Source organism: Rhipicephalus sanguineus, chromosome 4 (genome assembly GCF_013339695.2).
Source record: "Rhipicephalus sanguineus isolate Rsan-2018 chromosome 4, BIME_Rsan_1.4, whole genome shotgun sequence".
Taxonomy (NCBI): Eukaryota; Metazoa; Arthropoda; class Arachnida; order Ixodida; family Ixodidae; genus Rhipicephalus; species Rhipicephalus sanguineus.
In genome coordinates, this window is record NC_051179.1 from 152,120,731 (window position 1) to 152,134,915 (window position 14,185).

General features: G+C 47.1%; 1 long non-coding RNA gene across 1 annotated transcript; it reads left to right on the top strand.

Moving 5' to 3' along the window:
• The first annotated feature begins 1,202 nt into the window (after positions 1-1,202).
• Positions 1,203-13,966, top strand: LOC119389064 (uncharacterized). The gene is made up of 3 exons (XR_007416034.1): positions 1,203-1,244; positions 8,075-8,144; positions 13,852-13,966. It is a non-coding gene; the product is annotated as an uncharacterized LOC119389064 (long non-coding RNA).
• Positions 13,967-14,185: the final 219 nt, after the last annotated feature.

The window sequence follows — 14,185 nt, forward strand, 5'->3', positions numbered from 1 at the left end:
GTTTGTTTTGAAACTGTGTTATGTATGTTGTACTAATCATAGTTCTGTCCTCCCTATGTAATGCCTTCGGGCCTTTAGGGTACTTGAATAAATAAATAAATAAATAAATAAATAAATAAATAAATAAATAAATATGAAAATATTTATTTTCATTTGGGTGAACTCCTGGCCTTATGCCTTTCTTTTTCATTTACCACCAGCTAAATTCAGGCTACGAAAAAAAATTTAACGCCCTGCAACACAATTGCACTCTGTTCTAAGACCCTGATGACGGCACAATTCTCACCGAGTGCAAGCCAGAACAATATGTGCCCAGCTCGTGTTGTTCATTCGCCCAAACAGAGGCGTTCATAACCTGCTCGCATTAAAACGTGGGTCAGGCTTTTTGTATCAAAGCCTGCACAAATTCAGTGCCGAAGTTTTTATTGCGATAGCAATTATATGGACAGTCTCGGCTGGAAAATTTCCGTCCCCGTCGCCGTCATTCACCGTATATGTATAAGTATGTATATATATAGAAAAGCTATAAAGAAAAATAATTCAGAAATTCTTTCCGACGCGCGGAATCGAACGGGCGACCTCTCGCTTTGCAGCCCGCCGCGTTAGACGTTAGGCCACGACAGCAACGTCTCTGAGCCTGCTAACGGCGAGCTATTTATACACACCATGTAATTCAGTATGCTTTCTTAGTGGCTACATAGATGGCGCGACGTGCGCGCGCCGCTCTTGCGAACGCCGTTGCTCTTCGCTCTGCAGGGCGTGGTCGCTTTCGTGCACTTATCTCGAGGAACGAAGGGGCGGCCGGTGGGGTGCTTCGCTTCGCTCGCTGCAGCGGCCGCGTTTGCGAAAGGAGCGCGCTGTTCAAACAAAAATAAGTAACAACTGTGACAATTAGTTCGCGCTCGTTTTGTGTGTACCTGTTCTTTCGTTTCGTGCGTCCTGCTTTATGTTTCAGCAGTGCGCTTCAAAGTGTCGAGCTGTGACGCATTAGTTCGCGCTCGTCCTGTTTGCGTTCTTTTCGTGCGTCCTTTGGGCTCGAGCGACGCGCTGGCGATTTCGAGCTGCTTTCCATTCTTCGCGTTACATTACAATTTATTGCTATTGCATTCATTGCTTCGCCGTTGCGGCGAAACTGTGACTTTTTTTCTTCGCTCCAGTATTTACGTCGTGTAGATTACCCACGTGGCCATGTCTCCCTGCAACGTTCTCGTCCTTACTATAATAATTGACGCCGTTGCGGTGGCGTAAGTATCCCGCTTAATTTAAACGTCTTATTTCTCCGTTCCGATCTTGTTTCTAAGAGTAAAAATTGTCACCGAAGAAAGCGGTGGCAACCGCCGCTGCTGGCCAAATAGTGAATAGCTTTGTACTGTTCTCGCCCTTTTGATTTCTCCTTCGTATTTGCGCTACTACGTTCGCCTTGCCCAGGTGCGTCCATGTGGAAAGACTGCTCTCTGCTGGGGTATTTTATAGGCCATCAAGCACGAGTCGGTTCCATCGTGAGCGAATCTCCGTCAATAAACGTTTCATGATGCACCTTCCCCGCCTTCGTACGCACTTACCTTCAGAGCAGAGTGTGTATTGGCGAACAATTACTTTGTAGAGAAGTTCCGGTTGGCGCACACGGTCTGTCTCAAAAGTTCCCCGATTTTTTTTTGGTATAAATAGTTTATCCAGAGTTAGTTTACAATCTCTTCCGAACTTGTCAATGTACTCCACCCCCCCCCCCCCCTGTTTTGATGCACCGTCGCCAACGCTTCACCCAATCATTGAAGGCGCCCTGGAAGCCGTCAACGGGAACCTCCTTCAGTGAGGTCGTCGCAGATGGTTTTATCATCTTCATCGCCCCACGCCGATTTCCTTTCAAGGTTGTTTTGATAATATGGAACAAAAAGAAGCCCGGTACTGCCATATCGAGGCTGCACCGTGGCTGGGGCAGCATTGCTACATCCATTGTGGCCAGCAACACGAAGACTATGGGCACAGTGTAGTTGCTACTTCATCTCATTATTCAGGACTTTTGGCACGATGTTCGCGCCGACTTTCCTCATTTGAATATTCTCCGTCCGAACACAACGAACGATTGTTTTGGGTATTCCACACTCCTCTGCGATCATCCAAACGCTGAATCGCCAGTTCTTGTCCAAAACTTGGCACGCTTTTGGCATCAAGTCGTCCGTTTGTGGTTTCGACGTCCCGAGCGGTCGTCGTCGTTGAAAGACTCCTGACATTCCCAGAACCTCCTGTGCCACATTTGGCCTTTTTCATTGCGTCGTCACCGTAGGCTTTCTGAAGCATTTCGAGCGTGTTCGCCCAGTTTTTACCCAGTGTCACAGAAAACTTGATTTCATAACGCTGCTCCAAAAACAGTTTTTTTTTTCGCGACAATGGTGCAATAGATACCTCTGCGCAAATCATGACCTGCCAACGACTGCCCACAGGCAATCGAAACCAAACTCGTTTTGAAGCTTATATCCTTCTCTAACTTCTCCGCCGAAAGCGCCGTCCTGTCAAGTGGCGTTGCCGGCTACCATAAAAAAAAAATTCCGGGAACTTTTGGGACACATCATGCATATGAAAGACCAGAAGGTGCGGACAATATGGGCTTCATCCTCATCAACAACGTCAACCTGGTCTATGTCCACTGCACGTCGGAGGCCTGGCGCAATGACCCGCAATTTACACTGTCTTGTGCGAGCTGACTTCATTTTATTCCTGCGAACATCTTAATTTCATTATCCCACCCAATTTCTTGCCGGCCTCGACTGCGTTTCCTATTCCTTAGTATATGCATTCCGTAGTTCTCATTGGCCATTGCTTATCTGCCCTGCGCATAGCGTGACCCGTCCATGTCCATTTTTACAGCGAAAGCTGTTATGAGATCATTTCACCGGCCGTTTTTGGCGCCGTAGTTGTCCGCCGCCGCCGCCGCCGCCGGTGTCCGTAACCAGTATCGCTCGAAATAAGAAAAAAATTGCAGGGTGGAACGAGGTTCGAACCTGGGCCCTCTGCGTGGGAGCCCAGTATTCAACCTCTGAGCCATGCCGGTGCTTGAAACTGCTTTGCAAAAAGGTCCTATACAGGCTTCATGTCGGGAAGGAACCACATTAGCATATGCAATATAGCGTGGTAGAAGAGTAAAATAAGCACCAAGCGCCGCACAACGCGAATTCTGTAACCAGGCGTCACACAATGCGAATTGCGCAACGAGTAGGTTGTTGAATGCTTCCAACCCATTACAAAGGACTCTGCCATAATTCGTCATCGTCATCAGGCACAGCACCAACAAAGTGCGCATAATGCCTTACATGCGTATAGCAGGTACCAACGCTCTCCGTAGAATGACGAAAAATGGCACAGTGCCTGCTGCCCTACTTCTCAAAAATTACAATGATTTATAGCGTAGTGGGTTCCTCGCAAGTGCACTTGTATTGGTTGCCAAGGAAGCCCATAAGCGCATGATCCATTTCCTCGGGGTCTCAGTAAAGTTCTTCGCCCCCCCCCCCCGTCTCTCTCCCACGTCAACCTATGTTATACAGCATGACGGGAGAGGGAAATAACGACCGGGCGTCGCCCAATGCAAATTACATAACTGGTGGCCCGTTTAAAGCTTCCAACCCATTACAAAGGGCTGAGCCTTAATTCTTGATCGTGATCAGTCGCCGCGTCAACAAAGTGCACATAATGCCTTACAGACGTGTAGCTGGTGCCTCGCTTCTCCGCAGAATGACGAATAATGGCTTAGTAGGTGCTTCCCAACTTCACAAAAATTGTGATTTATGGCTAAGTGGGTACCTTTCTAGTGTACTTGTAGCCCCAAGAGAGCTTAACGGGCTCTACAAACGCCGCTCTTCCAGCTTTCGCTGTGACTGTGCTGCGGTTTCAGCGCAGGCCTGGCGTTTTTTTTTTTTTTCAAGCAAAGCTTGTTATGAGCACCAGATGGTTAGAAATTGTTAGAGCAACAACAGGCCCTATGAATGTGTTTACTCTGTTCGTTATACTTCCCTCAGCAATACTCAAAGTTTTAGTTGTAGATACTCCGGCAAGACTTTCAAAGCCGTCCACTCTTGCCAACCAACAATGAGCATATATGCTGTCTTGCTCATCGGTTGGTCAGAATACTTTCTCGTAAGCTGAAATATTCTCCTTCTTGTCTTAGAAGCAGAAGATACTTATGCCATTTCAGCAGTAATATGTGTAATATGCTTGTACTCAACCCTTTTACTTTAAACAACTCTAATAACATGAAAAAAAAGAGACCAACAGATATCCGTGAAAGTATATATAACCGTCATTCTACTCCAACAGAAGAAGCAAAACAAAGTAACATACATGAAAAATATAACAGTTATAAAAAACATGCTTGTGGCTGTTCAAGGAAGGAATAAAAGTGAAAGGAAAGGCAGGGATGTTAATCAGTCTAGAAGGACCGGTATACTACCCTACACTGGGGGAACGGATGGGGGAGTTATAAAGATACAGAGAGAAAGAAAGAGAGCACGCACGCACAAAAAGTCACACACATCTCACAGTCATGCTAACGTCGTTAGTCTATAACTGCCGGTGCAAGTCTGATTCCTTCAAGAAGTCGAGCACTGCCTTCGTCGCCTTCACCCACGATGACCTCTCAGGACGACATTCCAGAATGGCTTCTGCCGTCATCGGTCTGGGATCTATACGAGCAAGCGTGACTGCGAGTGATTTTATCTGCGCATTGTAGCGAGGACAGTCGCAGACGATGTGCTGTAGTGTCTCCTCGCTACCACAGTTGTCACAAAATGGGTTGTCCGCCATTTCGATTCGAAACGAGAATGACTTTGTGAAAGCCACTCTTAGCCATAAACGGCAAAGAAGAGTGGCATCATTTCGGCGTAGTCCCGTAGGTGTCTGAAGACGTAAAGTGGTCGGGCAGTGGCGGTGGTGGTTGTGCAGTCTGCTTGCTGTATTACAAGTGGAGGAAGTCATTTCTTGTGCGGCCACTCGAAGTTGGCTAGCAGCATTGGTCCTTGATAGGGGTATTGTCTTGAGCCTGTCACCTTGAAGAGCTGATCGAGCAGCATTGTCGTTGTTCATATTTGTGTGCAGGTATACCTCCTTCCCCGGTTACAATTTACTGGGTCTAAAAGAATAGCCTCGAGTGATTTTGTTCACACCTCAGCATGACATGACATGACAAGAACTTTATTGGAGTCCTGAGAAACTCCAATCTGGGGAGCAGGAGGCCTGCAGATCAAATCGGTGGCTCAGCCCACGATGGGACTGGAAGTCGAAGTTCCGTCACGATGTCGTGGGCCCTCGGGCGGCCTGGAGTTGGGTGTGGAGATCGCTGCTCTTCAGGGATTCCTCCCATTGCTCCTTCCTGAAGGGTGGAGAGGCATTAAGGGTTGGGCACAGCCACAGCATGTGGTCGAAAGAACATGAGTCATGGCCGCATTTGGGGCACGACTGTAAGTGGGCGGTGTCTATCCTATTAAGGGACCGAGGAGTGGGATACGAACGGGTTTGCAGAAGTCTCAATGTGGTAGCCTGAGGCTTGTTCAGCTTGGGGTGGGGTAGTGGAAATTGTTTCCTGGCCAGGCGGTAGTGGGAAATAATTTCGTGAAAAGTACATAATGAATCTTTACTGATGTCGACCTCGTTACGAGCCTGGCTATTCGTGGCAGCGCGGTACGTGAAATCGCGCGCTAACCGATGAGCCTGCTCGTTAGGATTACATCCGAGCGACCCTTAAGGTCGAACCATATAGAGCGTTTTTGCCGGCGTTTCGTACGCCGGTGTCCCTCGACGTCGACGCTACCGGTGACGGTGGCCGAAACGTCCACCTCTGGACGGTCCAGACATCACGGGCGTCAGCGTCGACGCCGGAAGCAGTTCGATGGACGCAGAACCAATCAGCGTGCGGCTGGCAGCGACTTCCGCTACGTAACGGCGTCGTTGCTGCTGCCAAAATGGCTGCCGCCCGCCTCGAATCTAATAAGTCGTCGCCGTGCGCTGTGTGGCCCTTAAGTTCTCAACTGATGCTTGTATTTGACTTAGCTTGTTCCCTAGAAGCTTCGACAGCAAAGCGCTCGTGATATCTTTTGTACTCTTTCCGAGAGCCGTACTCAAGTTCATCGGTAGGCTTAGCAGGAATGAGTGTATTGACCGAATACGTGGCCTCAAAGATGTGCGGCAGCTTCAAGCTCAAAGGCCATATATTACGAGTTTGTGCTTCTTCTCAATGCCAATATCTGGCGCTACAAGTCAAATAAAAAAATAGGCTTTTCGGCGGCACTGTGACTCGTTTTTTTGCACCACAGAACTGCAAATGAGACATAAAAGCTATAATCAGGAATATATCTTGTTGGTCCATTGACGGAAACTGTACACTGCTTTACGAGGTGTCAGGTTCATTCCCTCTGGTCACACTGTGCGACGCTGAGTTAACGCTCCTCATATGGTTTGCCGCCCTCTCTGACGGCGTTGATGCGACGACGCCGAGGGACGCAACGTCAGAAAACGCCGGCCAAAACGTTCTATATGGTTCGGCCTTTATGGTGCACTGGGTGGATGTTTCGCGGGATGGGGTCAACCATGATGCGATTTCTGTTCTCCCGGGACAAGCTAACTTTCGTCGCCTGTTCATGCCTAGGCTGAATACCCGCTTCTGCCAAAAGCTTAATCCCTGGCTTAGTGAATGAAAGTCTCGTTATCCGAGCCGCTGTGTGAGCTTCTATTACCTCGTCAGCGGTGTTGTGGAGGTCTAGCTCGAGAAGCTTCTCGGTGATCGTGAAATGCGGAAGGCTGAGCACGCGCTTGAGACCAGTTCTGATGAGGGAGTCAAGCTTGGCCTTCTCTGCCTTAGCCCAATTAAGCTAAGGCGCAATGTAAAGAACATTACTGAGAAAGAATGCCTGGTAAGCTCTGAGAAGATTGTCTTCTTTGAGACCACCTCTTCTGTTTGAAACGCAGCCTTTCCAGTGAGCCTGTTGAGGGCCTTCGAGTTACAGCCCCTGGCATCAATGAGGAGACCTAGAATCTTTACCGAGTCCATCCTCGGTATGGGCTGTCCATTCTTAGCTCGAATTTCTATCGGCAATGTTTCCAGAGGCGCAAGGTTTCGGACCCCCTGCCTAGACGGTCGGTATAACAGTAGCTGTGATTTATCAGGGGCGAGTTCAAGGCCCGTGTTTGAAAGAAAGCCCTCCGTAGCCTCCAGTGCGCTTTGCAACGAGTGTTCGAGCATGGCTAGCGAGCCGCCCGGTGCCAAGGTCGTGATATCGCCCGCATAAACGGCGTGTCCCACGTTCGGGATTACAGCAAGGCGAGTGGAGAGCTTGTGCTTGGTGATGTTGAATAATACCTCAGCAATGTCCATATTAACCGCGAAGCTCTTTAAGCTAGCCGTAATGTGTCCGACCCTATCTCGAGAATTAACCGGTATGCGCCACAGAAATTGGGTAAATACCACTACTCACGACTAGTTGGCTAAAAAGGAAGAACGCAACAGTTAGCCCGAATGGCTGCGAAGCGACAGCGGTGAGCCGAAGACCTCGAGTACATACAACGAGGGAATACTAGGGAACGGGAAAGGCAACGGCGGCTGTGAGAAGACCCCGAAGCGATGGAAGGCCTACGCCAACGATGACCTACCCGTAGATCTATGAGAGGGGTGGACGCTTGGTTTCAGCGCGAGTTTCTGTCTCTAGAGTTTAGAAATCCGTGTCGGGTCTGTGACTGTGTGGGGTTTAACTCGAACCTTTCTGCGCTGACAATCAACAGAGAAATAACCTAGCATCACCTAGCTAAAGCCTAGCAACGACATAGAAGCAACCCTCATCACCTAGCTAAGGCCTAGAAACAACCTAGGAGCAACCAGATTAGTCTTCAGACACATCCAGTTTCGATGTTTCAAGGCTTGCGTGACTTAGTGCTTACTACAAGCTTCGCCATTTTTTTACCCATTGATGCTACTATAGCGCGAACCTCAGAGACGTGGGACGAAAGAACACCACACACACAACTAGCCCAAAGATGCACACTGCTAAATTTTTTTACCGTTGACGAATGCTCCCAATCATGCGTTTTATTTCAGAATTGACACACATCCTATCGCTCCACATAGCAATGATTCATCTCTTTTGCGTAAGATATGCAGTGGATCGGTAAGCACTGTCTTTCCACGTAATTGTATTTCAACTAACAGCTCGTCATTTATAATGTTGCCTTGTTCGAGAGATCTATCTATCTATCTATCTATCTATCTATCTATCTATCTATCTATCTATCTATCTATCTATCTATCTATCTATCTATCTATCTATCTATCTATCTATCTATCTATCTATCTATCTATCTATCTATCTATCTATCTATCTATCTATCTATCTAGATATCTATCTATCTGAATGCCTGCCTGCCTGCCTGCCTGCCTGCCTGCCTGCCTGCCTGCCTGCCTGCCTGTCTTCCTTCCTTCCTTCCTTCCTTCCTTCCTTCCTTCTTGTTGCAGTTTTCCCGCCAACTCGTGTGACTTAATAGTACGTGGTGTAACGGACAGACTTCGGACGCTGTGCTGAAACAATGGAAACCGAAGCCAACCACTAAACTAGCTGGGATAGTTGAATATGTTCAACTGCTCATGGGGTCATTTTCAATGAATCCGCTATTGAAAGAGTCGAACCAACTTTCTATTGGTTCAGAAACGTTTTCCTGAGCATATATTCGCGCATGCATGAACATTCATTGAGAAATAACTTGCGCTGACACTTGTTCTCAGGTTTTTACGGTCCAAAAAGACTATTTTATTACTAAACACGTTTAGGAGTCATTAGGCTCACAAGAGCCGCTGTTTAGCACAAGACGCAGAGGTCGCAAAAATTTTGAGCCACGGTGAATCAGATGCCGTGGAATTATTTCCGAAACGTCTGTCCAGAAAGCCGCTTCATCTTCAAAGGTGCGCTTAGTGAACACAAACGACACAAACGAAAAAGTACAGGACATAAGGCAACTAAGCGCACCTTTGAAGATGAATCAACACCAACTAGCCCACCTTATAGCTCTTCTCAGAAAGTCGCTTTTGAATTTAGCATATGCTCTTTTATAAAGTTTTTCATTCGGCCAGCATGCGTCTTTTTGCCGCGACACATGCGTGGTCTTGTCTGGCTTGCCGCATGCGCTAGGCGTTTCCTGCGAGATAATAATTTCACCTTGTGCATTTCTTCAAGAGGAAGCTTGTATCGCGTGACTCGTGCCGCCGTACGTGTGGCTATCGGCGTACGCGATAACTCTGGCGGGTGTGTGCCAAAGAAATCGGGCGAGCCCTGCTACTCCACTAGTCCACACAAAATGAAGAAGACTTGCGCGAGCAGGAAATGTGTGCAGAAATTGGGCAAATACCATTGCTCACCATTGGTCCAATAAATTGAGGAAGCCTTTATTGACCTATCGGGACGGTCGATTAACGTTTATGCCGTCCAATTCCCGGCATAGAGGAACTAAATGTGTAATAATTTGTATCAGTGTGTTTTCCGGTGTATGTCAACCAATACAGGATATTAAATGCGAAGCATTTCTTAGCGAACCTCTGGCACTTTGAGCGTTTCTATCTACGTATCGATCTATCTATCTATCTAGCCGCCTACGTCTGGGCGCTCTCATGATCGCCTCCTTAACTTGGTATACACCAAAATTTGCATGGGAGGGTAAGAGGATCTGACGAATATGACTGCCGGGTCATGACATAAATAACGTTAAAATCCGGTCGCGTACGTCGTTAAACCCTTTCCACTAGACACGTGTGGCACATACCCGTTTACCACGGGCCGCGGTGTTTATATCTACCCAGGAACGGCGAGAACAGACATTGGTAACTTAAATGCTAGAGAGTTAAGTAAAACCAACATCGGCAGCCTTGAGACAACGAATGGAAATAATGAAAATTAGGATCCCAGCAGGAATCGAACCCAAGAATTCTGCGTGGCAATCAGGTATTCTATACCACTGAGCCACGCCAGGTCTATAAACTGGTTCGAAAAAACAGCCTACGCAGGCGTAATAGCGGTGCAACATCAATTGTGGTTGTGGTGCTGGCTATCTAATTTTACAAGAAAGCAATAAACACCACATGATACTCCTACGATGTCTACTCCTACGATACGGGCGTCATATCGGATTGACGTCTGTAGTTCCAGTGTTGGCGCCGTTTTTATAGCAGTCTAATAAACATTACGTTTGTATTCCTATGATTCAGCAAGCTATATTGAAGCATTGCTCGACCCCGGAGGAATACATTAACGAAAGTTACATATGATATCCACATCACCGCATCGTAAAATGCATATTTGAAGTCTAAGGCGCGAATAAGACACGGACGAAGAATAGGAACGCACACACAGAGCGCCTTATTCGCGCCTTAAACTTCAAATATGTTAAACTAACAAGCCCAATCTGCCATTCTTACATCGTAAAGTGCACTTCGTCCACCAGACCGACGCAGTGTCCTCTACATTTCTTAAGAGGCTGGGCGATGGCCTCATGCTGACCGAGGATGATGTCAGATTGATTGACAGCCATTTGTAGACTAGGCTACGTAGGCCACATACGCCCAGGTAATCTACGAATAGGACAAACACCATCCGCTGATGGTCTACGTAGCACTATCCAGGCCTACCAGCCTCGACGGCCTATGCCTCACCATCGTGGAAGGTGGCTTCAGGTTCCGACATGTCGCCGGCTCTGTCGACAGACAATTTGTCGACGAAATCACCGAGGCATCCACGAATTCCGACAGCTCTGCTATACGACATACTTCACTACACATGGACCCCTCGTCACCACGATCACGACAGGATCCTATATTAAGTCATGACCAGCTGCTGGTGCTCACTGATCACGGTGATGATGCCCTTGTTCAAGAACTGTCAAGAACTTCTTGCACACATGCGCACGGGTTCGTGAAACGCGCGTGCGTTCTCGGGACACGTATAAGCACTACATATCAGCTTACCGCTTCTGGTGTTGGTAATACCCACGTTGTCATTGGCAGCGTTACGCAACCGTAAACAATTGCTCATATAACACATATGCAGCTCTTCAACATATATATGTGCGCGTATAAAATATATACAAATCTTTAGCGTCATTTTGTAACGTGTCGCTCGGTAAAAAAAGTTACGCCACAGTCACCTACCCGCCGCATGCTTCGCATAACATCGACTCCCACGGTACGTGGGAACTGCCGAATTTTTTTTAGTTTGAACTTGTGATACAACACTTGTGTACATATGAACCTATCAGACGTATATGAACTGCCATGTCGGAGGGGGAGAAATAAAATTAGCACAGGACCGGGTTGATTGGCGGAACATGGGAGAGGCCTTTGGCCTGCAATGGGCGTAGACAGGCTGATGATGATGATGAACTGCCATGTGATGTTCGGATGTGTGTATTTTCATATCATGTGTTCTACTGTATTGCATTTTGTGCCCTTGTTATTTTTCCTACTGCATATTTTGTCTTCTAAGCGAGGTGGAGTAGCCGGTGCCACTGTAATGGCACCGACCTCTCCTATTTCATCATTTCAATAAAAAAAAAAAGGAAAACGTTAGGAGAGAGCATAGCGCAATGAGAAAGAAAGAAAGAAAGAAAGAAAGAAAGAAAGAAAGAAAGAAAGAAAGAAAGAAAGAAAGAAAGAAAGAAAGAAAGAAAGAAAGAAAGAAAGAAAGAAAGAAAGAAAGAAAGAAAGAAAGAAGGAAAGAAAGAAAGAGTAGATGAGGCACGCAGGCGCGAAGCTTCACTTGCTTCCATTTTCCCGGTAGTGGAAGGGCCCCTGAGTGTCTATTGTGTTTGTTTTAGTGGACCAGTGGTGAGTAGTGGGATTCGCCCAATTGCTGTGGCACATTCCTGCGCTAGGAAGTTTCGCAAAAGGACAAACGGACCAATCCCCTAGTGATATAGAGCTTCGCTATAGTAAATGTAGAATTCATCAGCCTAACTCGAATAGTCAAAGAGGTTCAACAAAGAGTGCTGCGGTAAAGGGCACAGGTAAAATAGTAAGCGGCCTGACTCCACAAAACGCATTGCTGCAGTGCCAGTTATGGTCAAATTTTCGCTTTTATTCGTCTCGTGGCACTGTTAATCAGAGATTGACGGGGTGGTCTCGCGGTGCCATCGATGACGTTAACGGTAAACGGTAAATGGACGAACGGAAGGGCGTGCAAGCCAAACACACTTTTGCGAACTACATTGTCACCATGATGAAAACGCGTCTTTCTCTATGCTAAAAAGCCCAATAGTGTGACTGCCGGTTGCCGTCACCATAGAGTCTTCTAATAATACACTTGAGGGAAATCTGGCGCTAGTGTCTATGGGAGCTGCAACGCATGGCGCTTCAGCCAGCATGAGAATGATGGGTAGTAGATGGATTTGTCTAAGCTTCGTTCTTTCGGCTCCGCTTGGCTCCGTGTGGCTTGCAGCCGCTTTATCGCAAGACGAAGTTCAGCAAACGTTAAGAAGTTCCACTTCACCACCATGACCTTTTTAGGCTCACCAATTCAAATCGGCTTACCAAGTTCACAACGATCCGTCCTCCTATGCGAAAGAAACGCCAAAACACAACAATAAACAAAGCCACAAGTGCGTTGGAAGCCGCAAGCACGAATATAAGCAAATCCGTGTACTACCCATCATTCCCATTGTGGCTGAACGATCGCAGCGCCAGAGTTCCCTCTAGTAAATATTGTAAAAAACTACATGACCGGCACGTGGGGGAGAGTCAGGTGACCTGAGCATTAACGTCACGTATGACGTCAAACCACCAGCGTAATCTGAATAAAAGGGAAAGATTCTGCGAGGCGTTGCAAAAGTATCGCTACTTTGCCAGTGTCAGTCGTTGGCCCGTCTCACTTGGAGGCCACTAACCCACGTCCTTATTATTTTTCCATCATCACTACTGCCAAACCAGAGTAGATAGCGACTTGCCGCGCTACCAGTGGCGCAATATGTGACGTTTCTGTACACTTCATGTGACTCTCCCTCAGACAGCGACCGGAAGTTCCGCTGTCACGTTTTCTAGGATGTGGAAACGCGCGATAGAAACTTTACTCACGTCACAGAGACCTTGTTACACTTTTTTAATCACGTCTAATTTGTATCGCCTGTGGACATCTTTAAAGATCAAGCGTTACGTACCGATATTGGTGTTTATCAAGTGCACGGAACGACGTGTTTTAGATAGCGGAAATTTGGGCTTCTTGGTTCATGATATTCGGGTTGTGTGATGGAGAGGCACTAACGCAAAAGGTAGGACGAGGCGACGCAGAAAGCGTAATCTACCAACAGGTGTTTATTGTTCCCGACCACAATCTGATACGCTCGCTGAAAGACATCCCGCATAGTCAACAGATTACCGCCTGAGAAAAACAACCTCGATAAGGGACTAAATGAGTGTCGAAAGAAACACGGAATCACCTTTGCTCCCTTTCTTGAGGTAAACAGTACATCGGCCATACGGGCAGGTGCATCAATGATGGACTCAGAGAGCCCAATATCAATGTCGAAAATTGACGTATGGCTGGCTCGCCATTTATTGTAAATCCTGCAGTTGTGATGCTTTGTTCAGCGTATGCACCATTCTATGCTTTATGATCACAAGAGAGATCATTGATCTGTCAAAATCTTGAGATTAGGTCCTGCATGCATGAGCACCACGTCTGTTAACATTTCCGATAAAGAGCTTGTTTTTCGTAGTGGGTAGCCTTTCGCGCATGCGCGGTGGCCTTGCGCTAGCGCATGAAATTGTGGTTTGGAACAATAAACCCCTTTTCTTAGAGTGTTACGTTGGACTTTTATGACCTATATTGAGTCCATTTGCAGTGCACTCGCTACCCAAATGGAACGCACATCGGCTGCCGTGTGGCACACTGCCAGTGTGTCGTCGCATCAAGATTTCGCCAATTGAGGGCAGAAGGCTACTGTTATCCGTCACGACCTGTGATTGGGTGAATAAAAATGATTGTAAATGAGACATTGTATGCCTTGCCAATTTTCCAAACTGGCTCTGACTGCTATTTTTGCACTCATGGCCTGCGACTAGTCGGCATTTTCGGTTTCTTCTTGTTAAACACTAATGTGAGTGTATGTATTCAGCCGTGCAAAATAGGTTCCCCAAGTGTATTTTACGTTGAGCAGCAGTATATTTTAACGGGCT